At 48.0% G+C, this 22,782-nt stretch overlaps 1 protein-coding gene and 1 long non-coding RNA gene across 4 annotated transcripts in view; one reads left to right on the top strand and one right to left on the bottom strand.

Moving 5' to 3' along the window:
- Positions 1 to 22,782, bottom strand: part of LRRC75A (leucine rich repeat containing 75A) — a 42,901-nt gene that overhangs the window by 16,684 nt on the left and 3,435 nt on the right. The window lies entirely within an intron of this gene.
- On the top strand, positions 6,769 to 15,569 carry LOC308635796. Of its 2 annotated transcripts, none has more exons than XR_014019268.1 (3): positions 6,769 to 6,877; positions 7,782 to 7,925; positions 8,900 to 15,569. It is a non-coding gene; the product is annotated as an uncharacterized lncRNA (long non-coding RNA). The 2 variants fall into 2 exon arrangements; XR_014019269.1 differs by lacking the exon at positions 6,769 to 6,877 and having other exon boundaries at positions 7,183 to 7,925; positions 8,900 to 9,014; positions 9,090 to 15,569.

Below are 22,782 nucleotides of genomic sequence, written 5' to 3' on the forward strand. Positions count from 1 at the left end.
GACAGTCGCCCCAGCATCACAAGTCAGTGAGAGAAACCAAATCAAGTAACATAGGTAAAGCCTCTGGTAGAGACCAGAGCCTCCCCTACCCCACTCCATTCCCCTCTGCTTCCTCTCCCTGGGCCTTCTCCCCATGCAGTAGTTCTTGATCTTTCTGGACCACAGACACATCTGAGGATGAATCAAAAGCCATGAACTTTCCAGAAAAACAAGGGAGTCAGAGAAGGAGAGGTGGGACGGGCAACATTGTGCTTGAAGTCCATGATGGATTCAAGGTCACGAGGGTGTGTCTGGGTGGTGTGGACACATCCCACGACCCACATATTGTGGCCCTGCGCTGCCTGGGGCAGGAGGAGGCTGGGAATGCAGGAAGGCCTCAAGTCAAAGAGCTTGTGTTATAGGGTCTCAGAAGGCCAGTGTGGTAAAAGGGCCGTGATCCAGCATCCAGCTTCCCAGGGACACCCCTGCTTACAGCTCAGGCCTCCATTCCATGAGAAAGGAGTTGGGGAAGGATGGCAGAGGAACCAGGTGGAAGCAGAGGTGTGGTGGTTCCCATGGCCAGATGCTCCATGGGAAGGTCAGAGGCATGGGTTTATTTTTCTTTGAGTGTATCCTACAAGCTGGGCTGGTCCTCTGTAACTTAGATCGTGCCAGCTGAGTGGTACCCTTGTTACCTAGTGGGTTCAGGTCCTAGCTGGCCTCCACCGCACTACAAGTCTGTGAGCAAGAGACCTTGCTCTTGGGATCTGTTTCTGCATCTGTGAAATGGGTACACACACCACAACCGTAATCAAACTGGATCTGATGATCTTGAGGCTGGCAGGTAGAGACTGGGGTAGAAAAGAGGGAGGCCAGAGAAATCAGCAAGACTGCAGGTCGTGGTTTTCAGCAGAACATATTTTGGCTTCAAACAAACAAATGTAGCTCTACTGCCAAAGAAAAGTTGGAAAACCCAAGACTAGGTGATTGCTTCAGGGTGATTGTGTTTCTACTAGCCCCACATTTCTAGGACAGCTGAAATCACCCATTCTGGAAGGACCAAGAAAATGTCACTGGCTAATCCAGTGGCTGGGCGGGTCTGAGAAGAAGCAAAGTAGCCTTCCTAGAGCCCGTTCTCCCAACAGTGGCTCTCTTTCCAGTACTGCCTGGTTTCATGCAGTTGTTGCCTGATGGGGGTGATGGGAAGGAAGGATGGGCTTTGCGGGAGTAGGGTCTCCCAGGATGGCATGCTGGGAGATGGAGCCAATGCACTCCTTGTGTATTCCAGCTGGGGTGGGGCTCCCACAGGTTGCAGACAATAATAGGGAACATCAGATGGGGTAGGGCAATGGCTGCTGCACACCTCACTGCTTTATTTCTTCATTTTGACCCTGTCTAGCTCCACAGAATGCTTGTGTTGCTTTAGGGCACTTCAGGGTCCTGAGGCTTACAGGCCACTCCAGCCTCCTGGTGTCTTCTGGTACCCCTCCCCTAAGCCATTGTGTCTTACTGCCCATGGGGCTGCCCTCAGGGTGGGTATGAGGGGAAAGCAGGTAACCAGACCTTCAGGGTATCTTAGGAGGCTACAGGAGCCGCAGGGGATGGGCGTCTCTGTTTTTGCCCCTAGGGTCTGCATCAATGCTGCCCCATGGGGGCACCTTGTGTTCCCCTCCGCCTTGACTTCTTCATATTTGAGGGAAGTGGAAGAATCAAATCCAGACATGGCCCGCATATGCCCCAGCCTTGCAGAGGTTGGTTACCCTGGCGAAGCATGAGGCATCGAAGCAAATCCCCTCCGCTTCATTATGGGTCTAAATGGTACCATCTCCAGGAACTTCATACAAGAACCATTCCTTCTCAGTAAGTTTGGGAGCTTATTATTAATCATTGGATGTCCTTGAGTCATGCTGGCAAGAGGTATGCTCAGAGGGTGTGGTGGCCTGACCTTGAGTCACTAGCTGCTCCCTGAACTGCTGGACCTATTGGTCATGGACACACAAGGCATCTCACCCCACATGATGTGAGTTTGAATGACCAGTTTTGGGAACTTGAGAAGAAGGCATGAGATGATGGTCTGGGGCCAGGGGTACAGGCTCTCAACAAGTGAGCAGGAATTGATCCAGGAGATCAGAACAGCACTTCCCTAAGTGTGGTCTAAAGACCTCAGGAAGAGGGCCCTACAGACCCTTTTGTAGCTCTGAAAGGACCTTTTTTTCCAACGACATAATCTGTGTGACACTAGAGTTTCTTCATACGCAGCAACCAAAACAATCTGTTGCAACAGACTGAACGTTAAGGATGGCAGGCCTGAGAAATCAACTGTCTGCAAGGAAATTGGACATTAGAGATGCCCCAGACTATGAAAAAATGCCCCTCTTCTTCCTATTACAGTACTGGGGATTGAACCCAGGGGCACTCTACTACTGAGCTGTATCCCTAGCCCTTTTTATTTTAGAGGCAGGGTCTTGCTAAATTGCCCATGTTGGCCTTAAACTTGCAATCCTAACTCAGCTGACTTCATCTCTTCTGTCTATCATTACCTCTGCTCTCTGATGAAGTGCCCCATCTAGGCATACACAGCTATGTGGTGGTGCTGGGGGTGGGGGTGGTGTCCAGCAGAGACCCAGGCCTACACATGGTTTCTGGGAGAAGGAACAACATCAACCAAGGATTGGACCCCTGACTTTCCACTTGGTTAACAAAGGAGAGCTGATACCTGAGATTGGGTAATATTAAAGCTAAGAGACTTATGGGTTCTAGAGACTGGGAAGCTCAAGATTGGGTGGCCAGTATCAAATGGTGGGAATGCATGTGAGAGTTGTGAGTTGGAGTGGGCAGAGATGAGGAGGGGACAAGGCAGCTAAGCTTTATGATAAACTGTCCTTGGGAGGACTAAGCTATTCCCAAGAGAACTTACCCCGGCTTTCAAGAAAGATATTTATCCTTCTTTAAGATCTCACCTCTCAACACTTCTACATTGATAAACTTCAACTTTTTTTTGGCAGGGGGTGGGGGGGTACCAGGGATTGAACCCAGGGGCATGTAACCACTGAGTCACATCCCTACTGAGCAATATTCCCAGCCCTCCCCTTTAATATTTTCTTTTAGTTATCAATAGGCCTTTATTTTATGTATCTATAGGTGGTGCTGAGAATTGAACATAGTGCCTCACACATGGTAGGCAAGTGCTCTACCACTGAGCTATGACCCTAGCTCTTTTTATTTTTTAAATTTTGAGATAGGGTCTCACTAAGTTGCTTAGGGCCTCGCTAAGTTGCTGAGTCCGGCTTTAAACTTGCAGTCCTCCTGCCTCAGCCTCCCGAGCAGCTGGAATTGCAGCAACTTGAGTTTTGGTGGGGACAAACTACATATAAACCATAGCATTGACCTAGAACCTTAGTTGAGGGTGACCGGGGAATTTCGACATTTGCCTGTGGGCCAGCTCCCTTCCTTTCTTAGTCTTTATTGGTAAAGTGGGGATTTTAGATCTTGGTTAAGGATATTAGTTTTTAAATGTGAAAATGACCCTTTGGATGATCATATCTGGCATTCTGAACTCAGGTTAGCACATACGTGTACACATCCCTGGCACTGAGCGTGCATGCTCAAAGCTGCTCCTTGCTCCTCAAAACCTCCCCACGGTGACATTCAGACCTCTACCTTGTACTAACTATACTGCTGAAGAATATCCATCACTGGATACTTGCTTTCCCCCCAGAAAGAATACACAGATGGTTTCTTTTCTGAGCTCTAGATTATGTCAAAATTTCTTCATGTTGAAATCTTGCCTGAAGACAACCTGGCTTGACAGAAATGCTCTTCAAAATGTCGTATGTTGCTGGCTGTGGTGGCATATGCCAGTGAGTCTAGAGGCTGAGTCAGAAGGATTGCAAATTAAATGCCAGCCTCAGCATCTTAACAAGACCTTCAGCAACTTATCAAGACCATGTCTCAAAATAAAAAATAAAAAAGACTGGGGTAGGGCTGGGGATGTGGCTCAAGCGGTAGCGCGCTCGCCTGGCATGTGTGCGGCCCGGGTTCGATCCTCAGCACCACATACAAACAAAGATGTTGTGTCTGCCGAGAACTAAAAAATAAATATTAAAAATTCTCTCTCTCTCTCTCTCTCCCCCTCCTCTCTCACTCTCTCAAAAAAAAAAAAAAAAAAAAAAAGGACTGGGGTAAGTTAAGCAACCCTGGGTTCAACCCGCAGTACCAAAAAAACAAAAACAAAAACAAATGGATGTTGTATGTTACTTGGCTGCCCTCTGGTACTCAGTAATGCAGAAGGTTACGAGGCTGTTGAATTTTTGTTTCTTGAGTTGCTTTTTCAATCCCAGGCTCCTCCTGGAAGGCTGTCTTTGCTACTAAACCCTAGCTGATTCTTGGAAGGTTCTAGCACACTATTCCTTTTTTTGGAATGTCAGTTCAACATACAACATAGCCTATAATACCGTTGATTCTTTTTTTTCCCCCCTGAGGATTGAATCCAAGGGCACTCTACCACTGAGTTATACTCCCAATCATTTTTTATTTTATTTTGAAACAGGGTCTTGTTAAGTTGCCCAGGCTGGCCCTGAACTTGTGATACTCCTGACTCAGCCTCCCAAGTTGCTGGTGGTTGTGAGCACACCCACGCCTGGATGGCAACTGACATCTTGGCAATAAAATATAAATATATATATATATATATATATATATTTGTAGTTGTACATGAATACAATACCTTTATTTGATTTATTTATGTGTCAGTAAGGATCAAACCCAAGGCCTCACATGTGCTAGGCAAGAACTCTACCACTGAGCCACAACCCCAGCCCCAGGCAACAATATTTTTTAAAATAATTTTTTAGTTGTAGCTGGACATAATACCTTTATTTATTTATTATTTATATGCGGGGCTGAGAATTGAACCCAGTGCCTCACATGTGCGAGATAAGCGCTCTACCATTGAGCTACAACTCCATTCCCTGCAACAATATTTTAGTCATCAAATGAACATCCCCAAACTCTTTCCCTGTATCTAACTACTCCAATTGTCCTTTAGCTTCTCTTCACCATCACATAAATTCTCTCACCACTTAGTTCCTTTCTCTTCCGAATACAAATCAATTTATCTTCTCTGGCTGATCTGGTTCTCAGATCCAAAAAGTTCCTTCAAACCCTCAGAAAATAGCAAATTTTGGTCAGAAAGTAGAGAAACTAGAACCTTTGTGCATTGCTACAAGGAATGTGAAATGGTGCATCCACTGTGGAAAATGGTGTGGGTTTCTCAAAAAAATCAAACTGAATTACCATAAAATATAGCATTTTCATTTCTGGGTATACATCCAAAAGAATTGAAAGCAGGGTCTCAAAAAGATATTCGTACAATCATGTTCATAGCAGTATTACTGCCAGGTGCTGTGGCACATACCTGTAATCCCAGTGGCTGGGAGTTGGAGACAGGAGGATCGAAAGTTCAAAACCAGCCTCTGCAACAACGAGGCAGTAAGCAACTCAGTGAGACCCTGTTTCTAAATAAAATACAAAATAGGGCCGGGGAGTGGCTCAGTGGGCAAGTGCTCTTCAGTTGTTGTTTCGTCCCTAGTGCCAAAAAAAAAAGAAGATCGCAGTATTACTCACTCATGAGAGCCAAAAGGTGGAAGCAACCCAAGCGGCTAGGGATGGAGCTCAGTGGTAGAGCACTTGCCTAGCATGTGTGAGACCCTGGTTTCAATCTCCAGTATTTTTAAAACAATTATACAGCCTTAAAAAAGGAAGGAAATTCTGACACATGCTACAATGTGAATGAACCTTGAAGACCTTATGCTGAATCAAATAAGCGTCACAGAAGGACATACATTGCACAGTTCCACTTACCAGGTTCCTAGAGTGGTCAAACTCACAGAGACAGAATGGTGGTCGCCAGGGGCTGGAGAAGGTGGAATGGGGAGTCGAAGCCTAATAGGTATTGAGTTTCATCTGTGAAAAATGCGAGTTCTAGACTGCTTGCACAATGTGAATATACTTAATTAACACTGCTGAACTGTACACCTAAAAATGGTTAAAATAATAAATTTATTTTTATTTATTTATTTTAATATTTATTTATTTATTTTTTAGTTTTCGGTGGACACAACATCTTTCTTTGTATGTGGTGCTGAGGATCGAACCCGGGCCGCACGCATGCCAGGTGAGTGCGTTACTTCTTGAGTCACACCCCCAGCCCCCAAAATAATAAATTTAATATTGTGCGTATTTTACAACTAAAAAAGAAAAGAAAAAGGGCCCAAGATGGGTAGGCAAATACAGATACTTTCTTGAGATAGGAGGGTGTGTGGGTATCTGCCTATTTTTCTTTTTTTTTCCTGCATGTTACACTTGGTTACAAACTTTTTTTCTTTTGATACTGGGGATTAGACCCAGGGGCACTTTGCCACTGAATACAATCCTGTTTTATTTTCATTTTGAGACAGGATCTAAGTTGCTTAGGGGCCTTGTTGCTTGTACCTGGCTGGTTATTAAAATTTTGGCACTGGGCTGGGGCATTTCCTCCTCGGTCAAGTGCTTCCCTAGCATGCATGATGCCCTGGGTTCCATTCCTAGCACTGCAAAACAAATTTAAAAAGATTTTTGCCACTGTATTCAGTGGTGAATCTGGTTTGTTTGAATTCACCTGCAGTGTTAGGTTCTTTCTAGCTACAAACGTGGACAGTTTATTTAGCATGTGTGTTCAGGAGGAAAACTGTAGGCTCTCAGTATCTCTGCCTTTATTTTTTCCATATTCTTTCATTAATGTGCTTTTTTCAGGAGTCTCAAGTTCACCTTCAAAACCACTGAATTCACACTCCACAGCATCCTCACTACTTTCACGGCCACCAAGAAAGACTGCAAGTTGCTAGCATTTCATTTCCTTGTAATTCTATTTGCTTGTTAATCTCCCTTTACATCTCATCCTGTGGTTTTTTCTTTTCCATCTCTGCTTGGCCTCTCTTTGTGGCCTTTTGTTCTTTTCCTACAAAGTTCATTTCTTCCACATCGTGCCATAAATCAATTCCAGAGGTCAGGGTTCGGCTTCCACAGTGTTTATCCTACACCCCCATTTTTTCACTTCCCTTCCCCACTTGCTCAACCTTGAAGAAGGCGAGATTGAGAGAGATCCATGCCTTGTCAGTCAGTCCTTGTCCCCACGCCCGCCCGCCTGCCTCCCTGGGTAAGAGCTAAATCCAGTTCTACAGGATCTGGCTGGCTGTGGTGCCCAGCCTGGGGCATTAGCTAACTGAGAAGCCAATCTTACCCCCTACCTGGACCTCCAACAAATGCAAGTGGACTCCACAGAAATCTACCACAGTGTCTCCAGGACATTTACCACTGGCCAGGCAGGGTGTGGGACAGGTGTGGGCAGCAGCCACACCTCTTAGATCAACTTCTCTCCCCCTCCTGCTTGGTCATTTCTGAAAGGCTGCTCTCAACAAATGGATGCAGACAGAGGCTTGGGAGAGGCTGAGAGTGGGAGGGTGGGAGCAGCACTGTTCCCATTTCCAAATCATCACCTGGTGGTACAGGGCCAGCTGCCTGGCTTTCTAACTGGTGCAATCCTTAGGCTGAGGGAAGCCTGGATCTTCCCTGGACCGGCTCCATCTGTCTGACAGCCAGGGAGGTTCCTCTCAGACTGTCCACCTGTCTTTGCTTTCAGTGTTCTCTGAGTGTTCGACTTTTGGGGAGGTGTCTCCTGAGGTGTGTGAGGGGAGCACTGGGAGAAGCCACACAGAGGGTGGCCAGGCACATTCTATTTTAAACCCTTCCCTTTGAAACCCCAGGTTTTCATATCCATTCCCAGAAGGAAGGCCTGTGGGAAATGAGCTGGCATCTGTCTCTGTCCTGGGGCGTGACTCCACAGTTTCTGCCAGAACACAGCCCGGGGAAAGGAGGAGGCAGTGAGCGCTGCATATTAACCAGCCAAGGTAGACGGCTTCAATATTGAGAATGTGCAAAGCCGCTTAATGAGGCTGTAATCAAACCCAGCCCACCAGAGGGAAATTCATTAGAGTCCAGAGGGCAAGCAGGAAGCAGAACTGAGCTCCCCTCCTCCTCCCGGCTCTAGAAACACCAGGCTGCTGCTTCTCCTAAGGGAGGGGACCAGCCTGGGGAATACCGGGGAAGCAGCTGGGTGGCCTGAACTCCCATCTCCTCCCCTGTGACATTCTAGCTTGCCTTCCAGGGGAATCCCAGGGGAAGGAAGGGAAATGTCAGGTGCTGTCAGGGAAACGCAGCCGGAGGAGGCCACCAGGGAGAGAAGCCAGGCCATCTCAGAGTTAAAGAGGCGGCCGCAGATGAAACTTGCTTCTTCAGGAAGACAGTGGTCTCTCAGGCAGCAGGGCAGAGTCTTGTCACTAGGAAGGGAGAGGATGCTGGGGCAGAGGGGGCGGGTATGAACACACTGAATGCAACAAAGAGATGTGGGAATTAGGGAACTAAATGCTGGTCCCCCAAAGACAGGTCTATGCCCTCATCCCTGGAACCTGTGAAGGTGACCTTATTTGGAAAAAAAAATGTTCTGGAGATGAGAGCATCCTTGTTTATGCAGGTGGGACCTAAATCCAATACAGGTGTCCTTGAGAGACAGGAGGCAGAGGCAGAAGTGGGATGAATGTGGCCACAACCACCAGAAGCTGGAAGGGAGAAAAGATCAGAACATTCTGAAGGGGTCACCACCCTGTTGATACCCTGATTTCAGACTTCTGGCCTCCAGAACTGTGGAGAAACAAATCAGTGTCGTTCTAAGTCCTCTAGTTGGGGCTAAGTTGATACCTCAGCCCCAGAGAGCTAAGACACTGGATGGAGACCAGGGTGGGCCGTTCCCCGGGGCATACAACAGGCAAGAGGGAGACAAGACCAGGAAAGAGGGCTGGGATCTCTCCCTCTTCCTCTGCTGCAGACCCCAGCCAAGAGACTGCGCTGCCAGAAACCCACCAGTGAGGGACAGACAGCAAAGGAGAGTATGCCAGGGACACGTGCACCCACAGAAGATCCAGGGCTGGTGGAGACAGCAGGTGGGTCAATGGGGACTTGCCCTTAAAGGTGAGAGTGGGACCCAGCCCCCTTCCCCCTCTCTTTTTCACTTTCAGGCCCTGAGATGAACTGTTTTGCTGTGCCGTGTGCTCCCACCATGATGTACCGCCATAGGCCGAAAGCAAAGAACAGGGTTAACTGGTCATGGACTGAAACCTCTAAAACTGTGAGCCAAAACAAACCTTTCTTCTTTATAAGTTGATTATCTTGAGTATTTGTTATAGCAATGAAAAGCTGGCTAACAAGATCCTGGCATCAAGAAGATGCTGTTAAACAGGCAAAAGAGGTGGGGCCTGAGAGACAGGAAGAAGAGGGGAAGAATGCTGAAAGAATCAAGCAATAAATAGACTCCAATACAACCATGAAGTCCTCTGGATGTGGCGGGAGGAGGAGGAGGGGTTTGATGTGGATAGGGATTGAAGATCAGAATGAGAAAACAAGTCACTGTTCCAGAAGCCCATAAGCTGAGACCACCCCTTGGAGGTGGGTACTGGGAGAACCAAGGGCTGGTTTGCTCTGGAGACTAGATTTGCTTCCTCAGTGACAGGGTGGCCTTAACCCAGAAAGGGTTGGAATTAAACAGGGAGATAATGAAGTAAGTCAAGTCCAAGTAAGCTTAGGAATGTATAGGTCTTGTATTTCACACTCTGTAAAGTTCAGGAGAAGTTGGCACCTCAAGACGGGCCACCCAATTCCAATTTAAAATGAGTAACTGAGAAATTGATTTTAGGCTTATGATTTTGTGTGTGAGGCTGGGGATGGAACCCAGGGGCTTGTGCATGCTAGGCAAGTGCTCCACCACTGAGCTACACTGCCAGCCTCCCAGGTTTATGATTTTAAGCCCTGAAGAATGATTTGGTCAATTTTGTAACAGTTTTGAAATATGCTAGAGAACTTCCTAGTCACCATATTTATAAGCTGTACTTATTAAAATTTAACAACTATATTAGAAACGGGGAATCTGCTTTTTTAGGATGGGTGTAACTATTTTTTTTTTTTTTTTTTTTTTGGTACCAGGGATTGAACTCAGGGACACTTAACCACTGAGCCAGACCATTTTTATATTTTACTTAGAGACAGGGTCTCACTGAGTAGTTTGGGGCCTCTCAGTTGCTGAGGCTGGCTTTGAACTTGACATCCTTCTGACTCAGCCTCCTGAACCACTGGGATTACAGGCATGTGCCACTGCACCTAGCTAGGATGGGTGTTTATAAACTTATAAAGAAAACTGGATATGTGCTGGGTATGGTAGTGCATACCTGTAATCCCAGCCACTCAGGAGGCTGAGGCAGGAGGATCACAAGTCCAAAGTCAGCCTCAGCAATTGAGGGAGGTCCTAAGCAACTTAGTGAGACCTTAAAAAGGGCTGGGGTTGTGGCTTGGTGGTTAAGCACCCCTGGGTTCAGTCCCCAGTACCCAAAACAAACAAACAAACACACAAAAGACCCCTGGATGTTAAATTTAGAAAAATCATTTCAAGATCTTTCAGGTGGCTGGGGGAATCCAGGGATGCAGGAGGCTGTGGGTTCCATAACCTGCATGGCAAAAAAGAAAAAAAAGCCAGGTGCCGTGGTGCACGCCTATAATCTAGTGACTCTGGGAGACTAAGACAGGAGGATCCCGAGTTCAAAGCCAAAGGACTGGAGATGTAGCTCAGGGGTAAAGTGCCCTTGGGTTCAATCCCTAGCACAGTAAGTAAACAAGTAAATAGAATCACTCCATGTTGTGTTTCTCAGAATGCATAGTTTTAAGTAGCCTTTGTATGTGTGCGGGCACATGCACATGCCCTTGCACAAAGACACCCCCGAGAATACTAGATGAAGGTGTGCCCTGCAGAGGGCAGGAGAGCAGCTCCTCCACTGGGAGTGGGACTGCTGGCCTATCAGAAGAGGGAGGACTATTAAGTTAGGAGCCAAGTCTTGCTGCTTAGTGAGTGCACCACCAAAGCAAAGCAAACTGGTAAAAGTAATAAGAGAAACCACCGTATGCCCCTCCCCCTAAAGGGAGCACCCAGTGCACAGGAGTCCTGTTTGAAGGTGAGGTCTCCTCACCCTCCTCATGTCCAGGATGAGTGTGGCCTACCTCTCAAGGACAGATGGCCTTAGTGCCTGCCGCCCCCAGAGGACCACAGAGCCTGGTGCCCAAGGAGACGCCCATTAGAGCCCAGCTGATGCCAGCCAGATGCTGCCAGGGAGGGCTGTTCTGCAAGCCAAGAAACTGCTGATGGAGGTCAGCCACTCCCCTGGCCTGACTTGCCCAGCCTGGCTAAGGGGTGAGGGCAAGCAATGGGATTGTCTGGTCCCCTCTCAGGGCTGCTGTCCTCCTAGGGGCAGCTCACAACTCTCCTGTTCCTCCAAGGTCACAGGCCCTTGCAGGCTTCTGCAGCCTGCTGTCCTGGCAGAATGGTCCTCCTTGATGGTGACAAGTGCTTTTGCAGGACCTGCCCTGGCAGCAGGATACAGTTGGCTGCGTGGCAACATCTGGCACCTCTGCTCAGCGAGGGGCGTCACAACGGTGTGTTGTTTGTGTTTTAACTTTGAAGTCTTTAGAAATGACACCCTCTGTGTGACACAGGCCTGTGGAAACAGATGCCTGGTCATTGCCAAGTATCATTCAATTAAAATCCTGGAAACAGCAATAGTAACAACCAAATACAAAAGATGCTTTCTCCTTAGAAAAGCCTATGAGGCTGCATGGAGAATTTGGTTGACTCTTCCATGGTCACAGCTCCCCTCCACCCCAGGCAGGGCTCAGGGCTGGGTTAGTTCCTAAGTCACTGTGTGGACCTGGGCCAGTCCCCACTCTATAATGCAGCTTCCCCACCTACAAATGAAAGGGTTGCTAAGGCTCATTTGTCCCAAGAGTGGCAGAAAGCAGGAGAGAGCAGAGCCTTGACCAATTGGTATGTAACACAAAGAATTCAACAAATAACCACTTTCTTTTTCCTGTTAGACATTTCGGCTCCTGTGTGGGTTTTTTTGGTTTTTTTTGGTGCTGGGGATGGAACCTAGGGTCTCATGCATGCTAACTGCGAACTTTACCACTGAGCTACACACCCCCAGCCCTCCAGTGCCCTCGGACTCTCTGAGAGGGTGGTGGCTGTTAGCAGCATTTCCCAGACTCATTTTCCAAGCCCCTCCCCTTGCTTTCCCAGAGCCTCTGGTGCTACTGGGATTCTACAGAAAGGCTGAGGCCTGTGGTCCCTGAGGTCCCCAGGCTCCTACATTCCATGAATTCTCAGCACTTTGTCATGCAGCGCCCTCCTAATCTCTCTGCTTGGGAAATAATCAAATCAGTTGTTTATACCTTCTGGTGAAGACATTTAAGTCCCTTGGTCCCTCTTGGTGAATTCGGTCCAATCATATTACTAGATGATGGCAAAGAGGTGGAGGAATATTTTAAAGGATCCTTCTGATTCCCCAATAAGCTGCTTTCCAAGCAGGAGAGACTTCGCGGTCCACTTCTCAGAATGAGAAACTGAGGTCTGGAGACTTGATTCCCACAGAGAGGAAGTGGTAGGGACGGGAGGACCCCAGAACCTCTAGAAGTTTCTAATTACCCCTTACCTGCCATGTACCCTTCAAAGTTAAATGTATTAGGGTTCTCCAAAGAAACAAAACCAATAAGAGTGTGTGTGTGTGTGTGTGTGTGTGTGTGTGTGTGTGTGTGTAGTGTGTGAGGGAGGGAGGGGGAGAGAGAGAGGGAGAAGGAGAGAGAGAGAGGAAGAAAAATTGATTTATTTTAAGGAATTGGCTCACGTGGTTGTGGGGGCTGGCAAGTCTGAAATCTGCAAAAGCAGGTCTGCAGGCTGGAGTCCTAAGGAAGAGTTGACATTGCAGTCTTGCAGCTAAAGATGCCTGGAGGCAGAATTCCTTTGTCCTTGGGGGGCCCTCTTTCTCTTAGGGTCTTCAACTGATTGGACAAGGCCCACCCATATTAAGGAAGGTGATTTGCTTTTTTAAAATTACAAGTTTATTGATTTACATTTTCTTTTTTTTAATATTTATTTTTTTGTAGCTGTACACAATAACTTTTATTTATTTTTATGTGGTGCTGAGGATCGATCGAACCCAGGGCCTTGCACATGCAAGGTGAGAGTACTACCGCTGAGCCATAACCCCAGCCCCTTGATTTACATTTTCATTACATCTAAAAAATGCCTTCACAGCAACATCTAGTGTTTGACCAAAAACTGGGTACTATAGTCTGGCCAACTTTTTTTTTTTTTAATATATTTTTAGTTGTAGATGGACACAATACCTTTATTTTATTTGTCTGTGACGATGAGAATTGAACCCAGTGCCTTACGTGCCAGGCAAAGGCTCTACCACTGAGCCACAACCCCAGCCCCTGGCCAAGCTGACATACAAATTAATCACCACAATGAGTGAAGGGTCTTGGGTTGGGGATATTGCTCAGCTGGCAGAATGCTGGCCTTGCATGCAACAAGGCCCTGGGTTCAATCCCCAGCACCACAAAAAAAACCCAAACCAGGACCAAACAAAAACTTCTTTGAATCTCTAGGTCAGATTTAAGGTCAAACTCAGGGGAACCTCTGAGAATCTGGACTCTGACCTCTCACTGCCCTCCCTCTGGGCAAGCGAAGATGAGTCACACTAGATGAGGAATCCAGCCCCAATCCAGCTCGTCCCCATCTCCAGGCAGGAAGGGAGGGGCGACCATCCTTTGAGATCTAACGGTGAGGCCCAGCCTGTGCCCAGGGAGCTCCACAGCCTGTCACCAAGCAGCTGCCTTGTCACTCAGTGGAAGGCAGAGCTGACCTAGGGAGGGAGCCTTGGAGACACACTTTCTGAGAGCTCAGGAGCAGGAGTTGGTGGAACCCTAGAGATGCTGACTGCACCTCTCAGCCAGGCAGAATCTCCCCTGCTCCTCAGATTCTGCTTCTCCTTGTCGGCGGAGAGGACAGGGGCCAGTGCCTGTTGGCAGAAATCTGTGAACCATCAAGGCTGTGACGGAGGGGATGGGGTGGTGTCCTGGGGAAAGGAGGGGCCTTTGCCTGGTTTCTGGGAGGTCACTGAGTATGTCCAGAGAGGGGAGAGGTGAAAGGGCCAGGGCCACAGATCCAGCAAAGTCTCAGCGGTTCCACCAGCATCCCTGGGTCCTGCCAGAGCCTTCCCACGTGGAATCTTCCCCAGGAGCAAAGCCCAGGTAGAACATGTCAGAAAAACCCCCGCTCCACATCTGCTCTCTACTCCCATAGGGCTGCCCTGGCTCCTCTGGGTTTCCTTTGGGTCTCTTGCCAGTTTTCTAGAATAACTTCCAAGGGCTGGGGGTAGAGCACTTTCCCAGCATGCACACCACAAAGGAGGAAACGCCTAGAACAATTTCTATAATTCATTTCTCTCCTTTCCAGGCTTGTCCCTGCTCTCATCCCTCCCACTGCCCTTAGAGGACTCTCTTTAGGTCCTTACTCCTGAACCACCCTTTCTGAGATGTCCTACACCAAAACCATTTCTATTATTTTTACCCTGCCCAATGGGGCCAATTTTCAAGTCGCAAGCCGATTCTGGAGAGTGGGGAATTCTTGAAAGAGATTCTTTTATGTCTCTGAGTTTCCATATCCCAAACCAACCCCACCTCTGAGTTCCCAATGGTCTCCAGAGCCTGCAGTGGTCTGGAACTCCATAGGTCAGGATGCTGCCTGACACTGCTTTTACTCCAAAACTTCACAACTCCAGAAGGACATGGAAAACCCAGGTCTGTAGCTGAGAATAATGAAAGGTTCAGAAGATCTGGTTCATCCCAGGAAAAACCACACATCAACTGGAGTCAATGAGTCTGGAGAAGTGGACATCATTTTCTCGGGAGTGGAGTATCCAGACCTTATTCCCTCAGTACTGTTCACGGTGGGAATGCAAAAAGTCTGGGAAGCCAGGTGGGGGTTGGATCCTGAGCCCCTGGAAGCCTTGAGGAAGGCCATCATGATGCTCCTGCTTATGATGTGGTGCTCCTGGGCCTGACTTTGGACCCACTTAGGTGTCCTTGATTCTGTCTGACACCCTAGAGAGGGGTGGGAGTGTTGAGCTGGAACCTTCTAGAAGATGCCCAATTACTTTAGCTTTAATTCAGGAAGAGGAGGGCAAACATCAAGCCGTGAGTCATTAAGTCAAATTCTGGCTGGCATTTCACCATTCTGCTGAGAAAGAGTAAGGCTTCTGACCAGTCTCAGCTGATAAAGACTCTTGAAGTTTCTGCACACTCTCACCAAGGTTGGCCAGTAGAGTTGTGCACAAGGTCATCTGGATGGGGCTGTGCCCAAAGAGAGGCTTCTACTTCTTACAAACACATTGTATGGACTAGACGCTTCTCTGTATTTCACTGAAAGACACCAAGTTGATGCAAACCTTGGGTGACCTGCATCCACTCATGAATGACCTCTATATCTTCAGGGGTTGCCAGGAGCTGAGGAGCCAAGCTCTAATGTGGAGGCCATGAACTTATGAAATTCTGCTTCCTCCAAAGTTAGTTCATCATCTCAGCTTCCAGTGTCTCAATGTCTTACTTTAAACAACAACAACAACAACAACAACAACAACCACCACCACCACCACCACCTTTTGGGGTTGGGATATAGCTCAGTGGCAGAGTGCTTGCCCAAATATGAGAAGCTCTGGTTCCCTCCCCAGTACCAGGAAAAACAAGAAACAAAAACTGAAGAAACAAACCCCAATATCATGCTAAGTGAAATAAAGCCAATCCCCCAAACCGAAGGCTAAATGTTCTGATAAGTGGATGCTGATCCATAATGGGGAGGTGTGTGGGGGGATGGGAAATATGGAAGAACTTTGATTGGGCAAAGGGGAGGGAGAGGGAGGAGGGGTCAGGGAAGATGGTGGAATGAGATGGACTTCACTACCCTAGGCAGGCCTATGTCTGCACCTGGCGTGCGGTGCTACACTGTATACAACCAGAGAAATGAAAATGTGTCCAGCAATTGTGTACAATGAATCAAAATGCATTCTACTGTCATATATACCTAATTAGAACTAACTAATTAATTAATTAAAAAAAAACAATCCCCAAACTGTTAAAAAAAAATAAAAAAGCATCACTTAGAAAATGTGTTCAGGGTAATGATATTCCCCACCTCTCCCCTCTCCTACTGCTACCAGCTCCTGCAACAGTGAAGGATCCTCTGTGACCCAGAGCCCTTCCTCCACCCTGTTCCTGAGGAGGGAACCCAAGCTACTTGTCCCAACTCAAGGACGCTCAGAAAACACTGAGTTACTCACTAGGACAGACTGGGACTTCCAGTACTTCTCCAGGCATCACTGGATGGCCTAGTGGCTAAGGAGGCTGGGTCCTGGCCCGTACTGTGTGCTCCCCTGGGGGTCCTATCCCTCACCTGGTGCTCCTCTGTGGGAGGGGAGTGTTGCGGGTGAGCCTCCCTGAGCAGGCTGTAGCTGTGGGTGGTGGCTCTGCAGAAACGGTAGCTGGGAGCCAGGGAAGACTCTTTGAAGGGACAGAGCAGGGGCCCAGAGTTAGGTGGAGGTGCTCCTGCAGGGCCCTGCTGAGATCTGGCAGAAGCCTGGGTTAAGGGTGGTGGGAAGGACCAGTGGACAGAAAGAGACAGGCCTTTGCAACTAGGGCTGCTGAGAGGGGCCTAGCAGGGCAGGTGATGCAAAGCTCCAACTGCCCAATTAGGGCAGGCTCAGCTCCTAGCAGCTCCTGGGCCTGGCACCCTGTCCACTTCTGAGCCCCCTGGAGGTGGGGTTTGCACAGCAGCCAGGGTGTGCTGTGTGCCCTGTGCCTGTGTATGCCCCTGGCTACTCTGAACCAGTGGTCTGAGTCAAGAGCTGGAATCCAACCTGTGACAGCTACCACTGAGGGGGCACTACCTGCTCCTCTGACCCCTTCTAGAAATAAGCACTTTGGCCTAGAACTGTGGGCTCTGATCCCCAGCGAAGGCAGCCATGCCACAGAGCTCTCACTTGAACGCTCGACCTGGTCTCTTTGGTCTCCACCTTTCCCCCGTGAGGCAGGGGCACCGTTGTTACTGTGGGACCCAGTCTTTCCCATTGGATTGCTTGCTGCAATCCCAGTTGCCTAGAACTGTACCTAGAAGTAAAGACACTTTATTATTGAATAAATGAATTAATTCATATGATGTTTTTCAGCTCCTCAATATTTTCTTGTTTTTTATAGTGATTGTACATTGTTTTTATAACAGTAAAACCCACCACTATTTGCACTTTAAATAATATTGTACTAACCTCATGAAACTATTCAGGAAGCAAAACAAACATGAAAAAACACTCTATGGACCAGAAAGCCACACACACGGGGTTTCCAATGTCCACCATCCTGCCCAAGGTGCTGGGCTAACACTATGACAACTGAAATGAGCTGGGGTCTCCTCTTCCACTACCTACAACTCTTTCCAGTTCTCATAGGCCCTAGTCCCCATTTTCTTGTTTGCGGGGGCTAGGAGGGGTACAAAGGGAGCCCAATCAAGCTCTGGCAGATCAACGAGCCATTTTTTTAAAAGTTGGCTTCTCACCCAGTTAAGGGAAAGACACACAGAGTCACATAGAGAAGACACAGAAAGGGGGAGGGCTGAGGCAGAAAAATGGTTACTGAGGATAAAGCAGGCTCTGGAGCTAGATATATTGTTTCAGTCTGTTTTCTGCCACTATAACAAAATGTCTGAGATAGGATATTTATAATGAATAGAAATTTACTTAGCTCACAGTTCTAGAGGCCAGGAAGTCTAAGAGCATGGTGCCAGCATCTGGTGAGGGCCCTGTGCTGCATTATAACATGGCAGAGCAAGGCAGAGCAAGTGTGTGTGTCAGCTCAGGTTCTTTCCTCTTATAAAGCCACTGGTTCCGTGATAGGGCCCCATCCTGATGACCTCATCTAATCCTAATTAGTTCCGAAGGCTATGCCTCCGTATATCATCAATATATGAATTTGGGGATTAGGTTCCCATTACATGGACTTTTGTGGGATACAGTCAAATCATAACACATGGGGTTCAGGCCCAGTGAGACCACCTCTGCAGGCAAATATACTCCGGTACTCTCCACTCTCAGCTGGACTCCTCTGTCTATCCTCGTTAAGATAAAGTTAGAAACATCAAAATGCCACATCCCTTTGAGCAGCAGCTGTCGGCAGAACTCCATATGGCTGCAGCAGCCAGGAGTCTGAGCTAATAAAAGTAAAAAAACAACAACAACAACAAAAAAAAAAGAGCTGGGAAATGCTCCCAGGGAGCCACGTGGGCACTGCTCAGGGCCAGGGTGGGTGTGGTGGGGAGGAGAGCAGGCGCTGTAAAAAGGGGACTCCACCCCTGCTTGGCGTGCCAAGGTCTCTTCTAGTAGTGGTGAGCCCCAGATACAGCAATTGAAGGCACTGTTCTAGATAACGGGGCCCATCCCCCAACCTTGCCAGTTTCTCTTAGCAGAAGAGGACAAGATAGTGGAAGATCTCAGGGTTTGTGGCCCTTCCCCTTCGAGTTTGTATGTTGGAGTCCTAACCTCTCAGGTGAGGGTATTAGGAAATAGGGCCTTTGGAGGGGATGAGGTCATGAGCCCCCAGAACGGGATCAGGGTCTTTACAACAAGAGGCCCCAGGGAGACCTCTGCTCCTTCCCATGTGAGAACACTCAAGAAGGCACGTCTGTGAGACAGAACACGGGCCTCACCAAATGTTAAATCTGCCGACGCCACCTGGATCTCGGACTTCCAGACTCTAGATTGTGAGAAATAAATCTTTGTTATTAATTCTTTAAAGTTTGTTGATAGACCTTTATTTTATTTATTTAGATGTGGTGCTGAGAACAGAACCCAGTGCCTCACACATGCCAGACAAGTGTGCTACTGCTGAGCCCCAGCCCCCAGCCCTCAATTTCTGTTCTTGATAAGCCATTCTCTGGTGTTTTGTTATAGCAGCCCGAGGAGACAAAGGTGAATGGCAAGAACACGGACAGGACCAGCCAGGGTATGGAGCGTGTGTGTGTGTGTGTGTGTGTGTGTGTGTGTGTGTGTGTGTGTGTTTTCTCCTGTGACACCTGCAGTGGTGTTCCTGGTAGGGAAAGGGAGCCACAGGGCTGTCTGAAGATCCCCATTTCAGGGAGGGGATCTCCTCCAATGCTGACGGCACAGCTTGGGCATCCTGATGGGGAAGCTGGGGAGAGACACAAGTCAGGGGGAGAAGCCTTTGGCAAGGAGCCTCTTGCCTGCGGAAGGTGGTAGGATGTAGGAGCAGACGCTGGCACCTGAGCACGGGAGTGGGGAGACCCCTGGACCTGCAGGTGTGGGAGAGCTACCCTGGCTTGTGCTCAGGGTGGAAACACTTAAGAGGTCTGATCCAAACACAGCTGGCTCCTGAGCTGGATCTCCAGGGACAGAGGCCAGCAGAAGTGTGGCTGAGGAGACATGGAAAATCTAGTCTGTAAGGATTTCTTGAATACTGACCATGTTTCAAGTACCTGATCTATGACCTCTGCCCCAACAAAGCAAACCTAGAAATGAAATGACACTGGAGGAGATAGGAGAGAGGCCATGCAGCACCCTGGACATCCACAGGCAGAGGCTGAAGAGAAATGACAAATCAGTTTCTGGTCCTTTCTGAGGAGGTGGTATTTGTTTCAGGAAAAAAACCTCCACCCCTGCCCCACCAGGCTCTGAAGCCAGGATAACTGGCCCAGTCACAGGCCCTGGGATCATGCAAGGTCACTACAGAGACTGCCAGGTCCCTGGCTGATGTCCCCGGAGCCTTGGAAACCAATAAAGCAGGCCCTGACCTCAGAATCCTTCCGTATCTTTATCATTGGAAATGTCTGGATTCAGCTCAGTCAGAGCGGTGAATTTTTTTTTTTTTTTTTTAATATTTATTTTTTTAGTTCTCGGCGGACACAACATCTTTGTTGGTATGTGGTGCTGAGGATCGAACCCGGGCCGCACGCATGGAGAGCGGTGAATTTTAAAAAGGAAGATTCCTTTGTGGAGGGAACACATATGCTTCAGCACAGGAACAGATCAGGAAGGTGGAGGCCGGTTCTTCCACCAGGCTCCCTTTCTCTCCTGCCACCTCAGCACGGGCCCCAGACTGCACCTGCCAGTTGGAATCCTGCAGTGCCACCAAGGCCAGGCACCATGCCACTCCTCTCTCCAAGAACACCACCGCCTGGCAGGCTGCCAGGAACAACCAGGCCCCGCAGATATCACTCCCGGAAATCGAGCTACTTGGAAAGCAAACACAGAATCTCATGATAGTAACAACACCCAGGTAAATCAGCATCCAGATCCACAGCGGTAGCTAGGTCACCCAAACACTTTCTGAGGACACACCACGATGGCAGTGGTGGGAGACGTGTGTACACATCTTCACGGAGCACAGACTTACTAAGGAAAATCCCAAGACTGCAGGTTTTCCATATTATTCCATGGTCAATGGTGGTGGCAGGTCTACATCCTCAGGAAGCACAAGACTTTAATGGTCAGCAGGGGAAAGACTGTGTATAGATGATTAAATGACACCCAGGGTGGTAGTACCTAAACAGAAATAGGAAATGCACTCTAAGGTGGAGGAAGAATAAGGGCAAGGCCAAGAGTGGAGACTTCCCTGCTCAGTGACTGGTGGCCTTCCAACCAACTCACCTATAGAGATTTTCTTAGCCAGGGTGTAGGAGGAAAAAGGTCACCTCTAAAGGTCATCCTGCTAATCTTTCTATCTCTAGGTAGGAGAGACCTGGAGTCACCAGAGGGCCTCCATTATTCACTCCTCTTAGGACATGCACGACATTGAAGTCCTGGGTGATTCTTTTTTGCTTTGGCTGATGTGGCTCTTGCTCTCAAGCACAGAGTGAAGCCAGTTTAGCTATCCTGGACAGCAGACAGCATCAGGAATTCCGGTCCAAACCACACTGCTGGGTGAGGCCGGGCAGGCTAACACTGGAACAGCTTTGCCCAGGAGAGGTGTGCTATATTGACAGTAAACCAACCCAATCACATTCTCTTTATGGAAAAGTAGGTGCAATGCCTTAGATGAGTGTTACATGGCTCTACTGGGAAGCGGTATAACCTTTAAGAGGTGGGGCTTATCGGGGGCCTTCCAATCCCTGGCTGCATGTCCTTAAAGGGGATAGTGCAACTCTGAAGCTTTCCTGTGTCTCTTTGCTTCAGGCTGACAAGAGGTGAGCAGCTTCCTCTGCCTTATGCTCCCTGCCATGAAGTTCTGCCTCATTATGGCCCAGTGGCAATGGGGCCCTGCAATTATGGCCTGAGACCTCTGAAACTGTGAGACCAAGTAAACTTTCCTCCTTATAAGTCAGTGATCTCAGATATTTTGTCACACTAACAGAAAGCTGACCAACCTAGTAGGGATGCTGGTGAACATGTAGAGATGGGCAACCGGTGACAGAGGGCAACAGACCTCTTATTCTGGTGTTCCATGAGGAATTCAACAGTGGTGTTCCCAGTGTGGAATTTGGGGGATTGAAGAGAAACTGATGGGCTGATGAGACAACACCCCATCTTCCAGGAGCCTAGCCCTTCACCTTCTCTCCATGACAGAAGGTCATTTCTTTCCCCAAAACTCCTTAGAGATGGCAAGCCTGAGACCCAGCCTCGAGAGCCATCTGGCACAGGGGAAGGCCTGTGGAGAGGGGGCATAGGGAACAGGATCGGAATGGACTTTCTCTCCAAAGTAGCTTCTTTTTGTCCCCAGGAGAAATCTCTAGACCATTTCCAAACTTCTGCTCCATACTAAACCTTGACCAGGTAGAGAGAATCCAGAAACTTCTCAGAAAGGAAAGGATGCCATGACCCTGTCTCTAGCCTAGCTATATCCCAAGTAGGGCAGATTCTCCTATTTCTTATTTCTTTTTTTTAAAATATATATTTTTTAGTTGTTGATAGACCTTTATTTTACTTATATGTGGTGCTGAGAATCGAACCCAGTGCCTCACACATGCCAGGCAAGTGCACTACTGCGGAGCCATAGCCCCAGACCCACTTTCCTATTTCTTATTATGGTTGCTGTGAAAACAAGCCTTATTTATTTATTGCAGTGCTGGGGATTAAAATTATGGCCTCACCCATGCTAGGCAAGTGCTCTACCACTGAGCAGTCTGTTTTTAAGTTTTTTATTTTATTTTGCTTTTTAAATATATTTTTATTTTATTTTTTGTTTTTTTACAGTATTTATTTATTTATTTTAGTTTTCGGCGGACACAACATCTTTGTTTGTATGTGGTGCTGAGGATCGAACCTGGGCTGCACGCATGCAAGGCGAGTGCGCTACCGATTGAGCCACATCCCAGCCCAATATTTTTAGTTGTACTTGGACACAATATCTTTATTGATTTTTATATGGTGCTGAGGATTGAACCCAGTGCCTCACATGTGTGAGGCAGGCGCTCTACCACTGAGCTACAGCCCCAGCCCCCAATTTTTTATTTTTTGAGACAGAGTTTCACTAAGTTGCCTAGGTTAGTAGCAAATTTCTAATCTTCCTGGCTCACACTCCCAAGTAACTGGGTTTCTATGTGTGCTATTGCATCTGGCTCAGAATATGTCTTGACTGGCAGTGTCAACACAATTTCACATACTTTTTAGCATTTGATCTGATCAGTACCCAAGATCCCCTTTTTTTGGGAGATAAGAAAGCACAACTCAGAGAGGTTATCTGTGGTCTGAGGTTACAGCAGACTAAGCCACCTAGGCTTGATCCCTGGCCCCAAGCTATTCTCAAATTACACTACCCCTAAAGGGAAGGGGATTG

The sequence above is a fragment of the Spermophilus citellus genome (assembly GCF_964194105.1).
Source record: "Spermophilus citellus genome assembly, chromosome: 17".
In the NCBI taxonomy this organism is placed as follows: domain Eukaryota; kingdom Metazoa; phylum Chordata; class Mammalia; order Rodentia; family Sciuridae; genus Spermophilus; species Spermophilus citellus.